Below are 10185 nucleotides of genomic sequence, written 5' to 3' on the forward strand. Positions count from 1 at the left end.
AAAATATTTTTAAGCTACAGAAATTAAAACAATGTGTTATTGACACAGGAATAGACAATAGATAGATCAAGGGAACAGGGTAGAGTCCGAAAGTAGACTCAAATGTACTTGGGAAATTAGTATTCACTAAATTAGACAGTTAAAATTAGTGCAGAAGAGACAGACTGTTCAATAAATGCTGTTGGAACAAGAGCTAACTATTTGGGAAAAAAGTAAAGCTAGGCCCATACCTCACAGTTTATACCAAAATGAATTCCAGATGGATTAAATGCAGGAGAATGGAAGCATGAGAGTTCTAGAAGGAAAATATGGTAGCACTTTATATAATCCTGGGGTGAGTTTGTTTTTTGTTTGTTTGTTTTGTTTTTTAATAGGCTTGACATGAAGCCCTGGAACCAAAAGAAAAAAAAAATTGATCAATTTGACTACACACACAAAACACAGGAATGAAAGCACATTCTGTATAGCAAAAATTAATATAAATAAGTTGGAAAGACAAATGACAAATTGGGAGAACATTTGCAACTCTTATGATAGATAACTAATTTCTCCAATATACAAAGACTTTTACGAGTTAATAAGAGAAAGCCAATCATTTCTATTGAAATAAGCAAAAGAATGGATAATTTTTAAAAGAAAACCTGAAAGGTCACTAGATATTAAGAATATGTTTCACCTTATTAGTAATCAAAGAATTATAAATAAAATCAAAAAGGAAAGTGTATTTATTCCTTACCAAATTGATGAAGAAAAAAAATTTATTCCCAGACAATAGATCCTTTCTGCACATTTTTTTTTTTTTTTTTTTTTTTGCGGTACACGGGCCTCTCACTGTTGTGGCCTCTCCCATTGCGGAGCACAGGCTCCGGACGCACAGGCTCAGCGGCCATGGCTCACGGGCCCAGCCGCTCCGCAGCATGTGGGATCTTCCCGGACCAGGGCACGAACCCGTGTCCCCTGCATCAGCAGGCGGACTCTCAACCCCTGTGCCACCAGGGAAGCCCCCAATTGTTTTATATTCTAATTTTGTGAGAAAGAAAAATTACTAACAAAGCTTTCAAGAAACAATTTTAGGTATATATTATTAACTCACCCCAATCTTATCTATAGCTCCAGTGCTGTACAATGGTTATAAGAGTTCAGACTCTATTCTGAAGGCATTATAAGAGGATAAACCAAAAATTTTATGTAATGGTTATCATAATTCTGTTGTTGGTATTTCTGTTCTAATTGCATAAATATTTGCTAATGCATATATGGTATATGACAGCTTTCATTTAACCACCATACGGAATAAACTGTAATACTCTGTTACCTGCTCTCTCTGATTAAGAGGGAGTTCAGTGAATCTCTCTGTCTTCTGGGGAGCTCAACAAGTTTTTATTTCTGGCAGTTCATTAACATTACTCAATCTTTGGATTGCAAGGATAGAGACTATTGTCTCTAGGTTAGAGATGGGGATGTGGAATCAGAAAAACTTAGAGCTATAAGGAACTTTAAAGCTTGACGAATTGGACCCTTTATTTTACAAATGAGAAAACTGAAACCAAGAGAAGGTAAGAGACAGAAATTTGGAGATCGTCTGGACAAGAGCTGGAATAAAACACTAGGCCACTTGATCCCCCAGCTTATTTCCCAACAGTAACCCCTGATAGATTTCCCTCTTGGTGCCCAATATTTAAGATGAGCTAGATAAGAAAAGCCAGGTTTGTTTAGGGTTTACCCATGTAAAAGGATTCCTGCCTCTTCCCATCCTCCGTCTAGGGTCTAAATTAAACTCAACTATAGAATCTAAGACACTTGTCCAAAGCGAGAGTTCTTTTTTTTTTAATTAATATTTTTGGAGTATAGTTGCTTTACAATGTTGTGTTAGTTTCTGCTGTACGGCAAAGTAAATCAGCTATATGTGTGTGTATATATATATGTATACATATATGTGTGTGTGTATATATATATATATATATATATATCCCCTCTTTTTTGGATTTCCTTCCCATTTAGGTCACCACACAACACTGTGTATATGTCAACCCCAATCTCCCAACTCATCCCCACTTCCCCCCTTGGTATCCATATGTTTGGTAGACGTAGAGTGAGAGTTCTTAAATGAACAGAGATGCAAGACCTCTTCTTAACTTTGACAATGAAGTGTGGTTGAAATGAGGGGCAACATCTCTCAGTGAGGCCCCTTTAGTCATTGATACTCACTTCATAACACTGTTCAGGGAGTTTGCTTACAAACTATCTCATATTAGAAAGTTAAACAGCCCTAGGTGTAATCCATAGAGCAAGGAAAAAAGGAATGAAGGTGCGTGTGTGTGTGTGTGTGTGTGTGTGTGAGAGAGAGAGAGAGAGAGAGAGAGAAGAGAGAAACTCCTGACTGGTGCCAATCTACTAAGGAATGATGTTATTATGGGTGGAAGGAGCAGGTTAAGGAAGGAAAGCCAGAAAGAACATGGTTGCCAAGGACTGTTATCAATTAACATTCTGGAAACCACAGCCATACTTGTCTTTGGGGAGACTATAAAATGAGACCATAAAGATTCATTGAGCCAACAAGGCTTTGCTTGCATATTGGTGTGGGCAGTAGGGAATAAGGATCAAGAGGCTCACAAAGGGATCCAGACATCTGCTTTATTGGAGTGGAAAAACCATCATAGCAATTTCCACAATATACCTGGCAGGACAACGTGTCATGGAAGCCAACTAAACTGGCTGAGAGTAGCCATAAACTTCATAAAGAGAGAGAGAGTTTTAATTCAAGAGGTGCTGCTGAGTTGTGAAAGAAGCGGGCCAGCCCTATATCATAGGCTCACATCTCAGTCTGATGGAAATGTCAATCCTGGGTTCTCTTGTTTTCTGAGAAAGAAGGACCCACCTTTGGAGAAACAAGCTATTGAGCATCTCCCTGTTCCTTTTTGCTGGTTCCATGAATTCTTTGTGCCGCTCTAGAAGGCAATAACATTTTTGGCCTGCCTACTTGTGGCCTAAATAATGCAGAGGTCAAATCTTGTAACCCCAAAATACTACTGAGATTTGGGCATAATGGTCAAGGAGTTGGGCCTAAAAGCTTAGCAAATGTTGGGAACAAAGAACAGGGTCAAGTTAAAAGCAGGGCCCTCTCCCAGGGAGTAAGTGGAAGCTGATAGTCTAGACTAGGAGCCAGCAAATTTTTTCTGTAAAGGATCAGGTAGTAAATATTTTAGACTTGCAGGCCATAGAGTCCTAGTCACAGCTACTCTTCTGCCATTGTAGAGCAAAGGCACCCGTAGACAATACATAAATAAATGAGTGTGCCCATGTTCCAATAAAACTTTATTTATGGGCAGCGAAACTTGAAATTCATATAATTTTCATACCATTTTTTTGTAAAATTTATTTCCAACCATTTAAAAATTTAAAACCATTCTTAGCTCATGTGCCATACAAAAATAGACAACAGATTTGGCCCACAGGCTATAGTTGCAGACTCATCTAATGTGGTCCGATAGATGTATGAGAGCCATGTATGTAACCTAAAATTTCCTAGTAACCCCATGTCAAAACTAGACAGAAACAGGTGAAATTAATTTTAATAATATATTTTATTTAACCCAACATATCCAAAATGTTGTCATTTCAATGTTATCAGTATAAACATTACCAAAGAGATATTTTACTTCCCCTTTTTTCATACTAAGTTTCTAAAATCTGGGGTGTATTCTACACCTATAGCACGTCTCTATTCATTCTAGCCATATTCTAAGAGCTCAATAGCTACATATGGCTGGAGGATACCGTGTTGGACAGTGCATGCCTTGAACAGTGTTTTCAAACTTTAGCTTGCATCAGAATCACCTGGAGATCTGTTAAAATACAGATTTCTGGGCCCCATCCCCAGAGCTTCTCATTTAGTAGATTTGGGGAAGGCCCCAAAAGTTGAATTTCTAACAAGTTGCTAGGTGGTGTTGATGTTGTTGGTCTGGGGACCACACTTCGAGAACAAATTGTCTAGAAGCTGAGCAACAGGAGATAGTAGAGAAGCATTAGGAGCCAGGTATATGTAAAAGCAAGAGGTAAAAAATGAACATTAAACAACAATGAGATACCACTACACACTAAAATGGACAGAATTCAAAACACTGACATCACCAAATGCTGGCAAGGATGTGGAGCAAAAGGAACTTACATTCATTGCTGGTGGGAATGAAAAATGGTGCAGCCATTTTGGAAGACAGTTCGACAGTTTCTTACAAAACTAAGCATACTTTTACTATGCAATCCAGCAGTCATGCTCCTTAGTATTTAATTTTGTAGGTGTCCTAGGAAAGGGAAAGCTGGAGAACTCTGCCTAATTAGGAGTCAGCTCAGAATCTGAGCAGGTTTTTAAAGCTTTTGCAATGGCACAACTATTTCCAGGCTCTAATATAGAAATTCGGCTGCTGAAAGATTGCAAAACGGAGGTGGGCTATGTGTTTTCAGGAAGATTCTATAAATCCAGAATCTACTTCCCACCTTAAGGATACAAAATCATTCAATTTGAAAACCACATCTTTTGAGGAATGTCCTTTAATTTTTTACCTTTTAGAAGGAAGCTTGCTTGCAGCAGTATATCACAACACAAAGCTTTAATGGAACTTTAAAAAAGGACCTCTAGTAAGTTCTCAAACTCTGTGGTCTAAATTAAAACTCTGGATATTAATCAAAAAAAAAAGAAGAAGTTGTTTTCCAGTCCCTTGGTGTCAAAAGACCTTTCATTCGATAGCCAGGGGATCCCTCAAATTCAAGAGAATATTAAAGGCCTAAAGGAAATTTATAAAGACATCTTTTTAAAAATGTCTTTTTCTGGTGGCACTCGTTTATGAATCTTTTCTAACCTCCGGTTCCAATCAAACACTGAGAAATAGCAACTCAGTTTTGGAGAGCCATGTAACAGAGGTATTCAGAACATTTCAATTTACAATGAAAACCCTAGTTCCATGCCTAATTCATAGCTTAAATATCAAATATACCCCCATTAGAATCCATCCAAGAAATAAATGTGATACTTAGAAAAAGATCAGAATATTAAAAGATGAAAGAGAACATTAATTCTGACCTTTGAAGGGATAAGAGAAGTATTTGCCATATGAAATGCACATTAATGTTATCTTTGATAAATATCAACTCAAGTACCTCCCCCCACTCCTAGTAGAAACATTTGCTCAGCAAAGGTAAATGCATGAATTTTTCAGGGTCTCATCTCAAACTAAGTAGAAACCCACAAGTTTCCTGGAGCACAGATTAAGAGAGAATGACCTAGAACCCCATCTAACCGGAAGGGGAAAAGCAGAAACAAGCTTACTACCTACCAAGGAAGAAGCTCTAAAACTAATGCTAGAGATCCAGAAAAACACTAATTTGAGTATACGAAAAAGGAAACGTAGTTTTTTTTTGCGGTACGCGGGCCTCTCACCGCTGCAGCCTCTCCCGCTGCGGAGCACAAGCTCCGGACGCGTAGGCTCAGTGGTCATGGCTCACGGGCCCAGCCGCTCCGCGACATAGGGAGTTCCTCCCGTATCCGGGGTACGAACCCACGTCCCCTGCATCGACAGGCGGACGCCCAACCACTGCGCCACCAGGCAAGCCCGGAAGTGCAGTTTTAAATAGCTCTAATAAACAGCATTTTGTAAGCCTCCCAACAAGCTATTAGAGGTTGAGAAATAGTATCTGGCAGCCCAGTTAATTTCGAAAGGTATAATTTAAGGAGTTTAGTCCCTCAAATCAGAGAAGCCTGTGAAGAATTGCATGGTTGAAATCACAGCAGGTTTGCAGCCCATTTGAATCGTTGGACCAAGAGTCCATTGAGAAGCTGGAAAATTCATTTAATACAGATGTGAGCATATATAACAATTCTGCAGCGATTTAATTATATACTGACTTGAAATTACATGACGGCTTTCTATGGATTAATTCAGAGTTCTCTCTTTGGCATTGAGGTTGTGCCACTAATATTACACTTTGAATTTTCAAAAATAAGCACTTGGGGGCTTCCCTCGTGGCGCAGTGGTAGAGAGTCCGCCTGCCGATGCAGGGCACACGGGTTCGTGCCCCAGTCCGGGAGGATCCCACGTGCCGCTGAGCGGCTGGGCCCGTGAGCCATGGCCGCTGAGCCTGCGCGTCCGTAGCCTGTGCTCTGCAACGGGAGAGGCCACAACAGTGAGAGGCCCTGAGAGGCCCGCGTACCGCAAAAAAAAAAAAAAAAAAGCACTTGGGGACTTCCCTGGTGGTCCAGTGGCTAAGAATCTGCCTTCCAATGCAGGGGATGACGGTTTGAGTGGGGAACTAAGATCCCACATGCCGTGGGGTAACTAAGCCCACGCGCCCCAAGGAAAGATCCTGCACAGCACAACTAAGACCTGATGCAGCCAATAAATAAATAAATAAATAAATATTGTGAAAATAAGTGCTTAATTTGAGCTGAAAGTTTTTCTCAGGAGAATAATGAAATACTATTTATTACTCAAAACATTTCTACAGGGCAAGCTGATTTTTTTAAATGAAACCAACAATTTATTTTTGTTACAAAACAGAAGGTTTAAATATTTGTAAAAGTATAAAAAGGGCTTCGCTAATGTAACTGAAGAGTACCACATTGTACATTGTCTTCCAGGGTTGCAAGAAGAAGAAGAAGAAGAAGAAATTAACCTTTAAATATATTTTGGAGGAGAAAGTCTGCATTCTGCAATAAGTTTTCAGGATGGAATACAGTTAAATTGTTCTTAAAGAATGTTCTTAAATATCTTTTAAAAAAATCATAAATTCAGATTCACTTACTTATCCCAAAAATAGCAAGAAAAAAATGAATTTATTACTTGAGGGCACCATAATTCTGAGCTGGATCAAAGTTACTGAAATGTGGTCATCTTATGTAAAGATCTTCCCTGGTTGCTCCTATATAGGAATATTCAATAAATGGAGACAGGTCACCATTTCCCCCAAAACTTTAAATTCAGATGAAGGCAGAGAACACATAAAACAATTATTTGAGTATTTGTAACCCCTTCTCATTTTAGTCTGAGGTTTGTGTATATCTTTAGGTAATATTGTGAAACCAATCCCATCTACCTCTCAACATACCCATTCAGAATGAGATCTTCCAAAAAACAAATACAAGAGCTGAAAGAAAGAACTAACTACACACTGAATACTTGTTCTGCTCCGTAACCAAAATGTTCCCTTTACTAATGTATTCACTTGAGTTCAATGGAGTGTTACATTTTCCTGTAATATTCATTTTCAAAACAAACCATATCGATACTAAACAAGACAGTACAACCTCAAAAATGAGCAAAGGGGCTTCCCTGGTGGCACAGTGGTTGAGAGTCCGCCTGCCGGTGCAGGGGACACGGGTTCGTGCCCCGGTCCGGGAAGATCCCCCATGCCGCAGAGTGGCTGGGCCCGTGAGCCATGGCCGCTGAGCCTGCGCGTCCGGAGCCTGTGCTCCGCAATGGGAGAGGCCACAACAGTGAGAGGCCCGCGTACCGCAAAAAAAAAAAAAAAATGAGCAAAGGACTTAAATAGATATTTTTCCAAAGAATGTACACAAATGGTCAAGAAGCACGTGAAAAGATGCTTAACATCATTAGTCATAAGGGAAATGCAAATCAAAACCACAATAAGATACGTTACACCCTCTAGAATGGCTATTTTTTTTTAAAAAAAAGGAAAATAACAAGTGTTGGTGAGAATGTGGATAAATTGGGATCCTGGTGCATTGTTGTGGAAATGTAAAATGGTGCAGCTGCCGTGGGAAAGTTTTGTGTGGAAAATGTTAAACAGAATTACCATATGACCCAACAATTGCACTCTTAGGTATATGTATATCCAAAAGAATTGAAAAAGGGAATCAAATAGATATTTGTACACTAATGTTCATAACAGCATTATTCATAACAATGAAAAGGTGAAAACAATCCAAGTGTCCATCAGCTGATGAATGGACAAAATGTGGTATACACATAAAATGGAATACTATTCAGCCATAAAATGGAGTGAAGTTCTGACACGTACAACAACATGGATGAACCTTGACATTATGTTAATAAGACAGTCACAAAAGGACAAATATTGTATGATTCCACTTATATGAGGTGCCTAGAATAGGCAAGTTCATAATGATGGAAAGTAGAATAAAGCTCCCCAGAGAGTGGAGGGAAGGGGAGATATGAGTTATTTTTTTATTGGGTACAAAGTTTCTGTTTGGGATAATGAAAACTTTCTGGAAATGGATAGTGATGATGGTTGTACAACATTGTGAGTGTACTTAATGCCACTGAATTTTACACTCGAAGGTGGTTAAAATGCTAAATCTTATGTATATCTTACTACAATAAAAAAGATACATAAGAGGATTCACAGCTTTTCAAAATCATTCTGGGTGTTATGGGAGAGAGAGAAAAGACAGTACGCTCTGTGAATGGCAGGGTGGAATATGCTCCACGTCAGCAACTTTAAGGGTGAGGTAGGGAAAGAAATGTAATTGGTACAGCCACGTCACCTAAACAGCTTTCTTAACTCAAAGCTGAGAAGAGAATCCGAAATAACTCTCAGAATAATACGGGCCAATAAAACGTGTCCCCCTATCCTATTTCCATTTGTGCCGGAGTTAAAAAGAACATCTTCCACTTAATTGAGCGCTTCTCAAATTTTTATTTTAAACATACGTGCCCTAAAGGTGGCTACTGTGTTTACTTTGATCGTCTTCAGTATTTCAACGCACACGAAATTGTTTAGCATTGTCTGGGGACAAAACCTTGAGATATCACATCCCCAAATGGGACCGCCGATGTGAACGGCCTGTCTGGTACAGGTCAGAGTAAACTTTGTTCAGGAGTTCCATTAGCACCAAGATGCCTTCACCCCCACCGAAGTGTGGGGCCTAGGACAGAGAAAAGCTCTCTGCCCCCTCGGAAGGGGCTCTCCCAACAACACCCAACTCCATAACTGTTTCCTCACACTCCGTTAAGCGGGCCCAAGTCTATCACTCTCCGGGTGGCTCCAAAGGATTCTGGGAGTTAGGGTCGGGACCAGGGACAAAAAAGAAATGTTGGCCCAAGGTGAGCAGCCGATAGGTTTAGGATTATCGGTTGGTTGCTGAGCGATTTCTCAAATCTTCCGACCACTTGCAACACTTCTCCCACCGGGTACGCCCACGCTCCTTCTCTTCCTTCCACGCTCCGCCCCCTAGGCTGCCCTATTAGCCAATCATCAGGAGGGTGCTTGACGGGCCGGGCCAATCCCGAACACGTTTACTTTGAGCGGGAAAGTCGCAGAAGCTCCGGGAGAGAGAGGTCGCCTAACTGCCGGTTCTTGGCCTTGTCTCTGGGTAGGAAAGTGGTAACAGACCCCGGAGGCAGCCGCCCATTGGCCGGGCAGCGGGCCAATGAGGGGTGCGAAGAGGGGGGGGGGCGGCCCTGCCATAGGGGGCGGGGCCAGGCGGGCAGGTGTCAGGTCGCGTGCTGGTAGCGAGCCGGTGCAATGTAACGGCCTTTCCCCTCCACCCCGCCCCTCCCTCCCTGCTCTGGTCTCCGCACCCACAGACCAGCTCCAGGCAGAGCTGTGGGCGGCGGCGGCGGGGTGCGGGCTGAGGAAACCGGGCCTCGACGCCTCCTCACCCCCGTACCCGAGGAGCTGTGCCTAGTCCAGGAGGGGCTGGGGGGCACCATGGAGGTGAGCGGCGGAGACGCCCGTCCGCCCTCTTATCCCCCAGGCCTGAGGGAGGGACCTGAGGTAACCCGCGGGGACGGTCCGGGTCCGGGTGTTGGCCGGCCTTGGAGGACGGCGACGGTGAGGAGAGACTGAGGAGCGGGCGCGTCCCTGGACGCGGGTCTCTGAGGCGGCCAGGCCGGGCGGGAGAGGCCGGGTCACCAGCTAGGAGCCCCGACGGGGCGCCCGGGCCGCGCCGTGGGGGTGAGCGGGGGGCGCAGCGGTCGGTCAGGCCGGGGCCTGGGGGCGCGGTGCGGGCTGACAGGACGGGCGGCCGGGCTGGGGCGGGAGGTGACGGCCCGCGACGCCCGGGCTGCCGCTACCTCCTCCACGTTGGGCTGCGGCGGCGCTGAGGCGGAGGCCGGCGGCGAGGGCCCGTCGGGTGGGCGAGGGCCGCGCCTTGGGGTCGGGCCGGAAGGTGGAGAGGGAAGCCGGGGCCCCCAAATGAGTGTCCTGGGA

Source organism: Phocoena sinus, chromosome 20, assembly GCF_008692025.1.
Source record: "Phocoena sinus isolate mPhoSin1 chromosome 20, mPhoSin1.pri, whole genome shotgun sequence".
NCBI lineage: Eukaryota > Metazoa > Chordata > Mammalia > Artiodactyla > Phocoenidae > Phocoena > Phocoena sinus.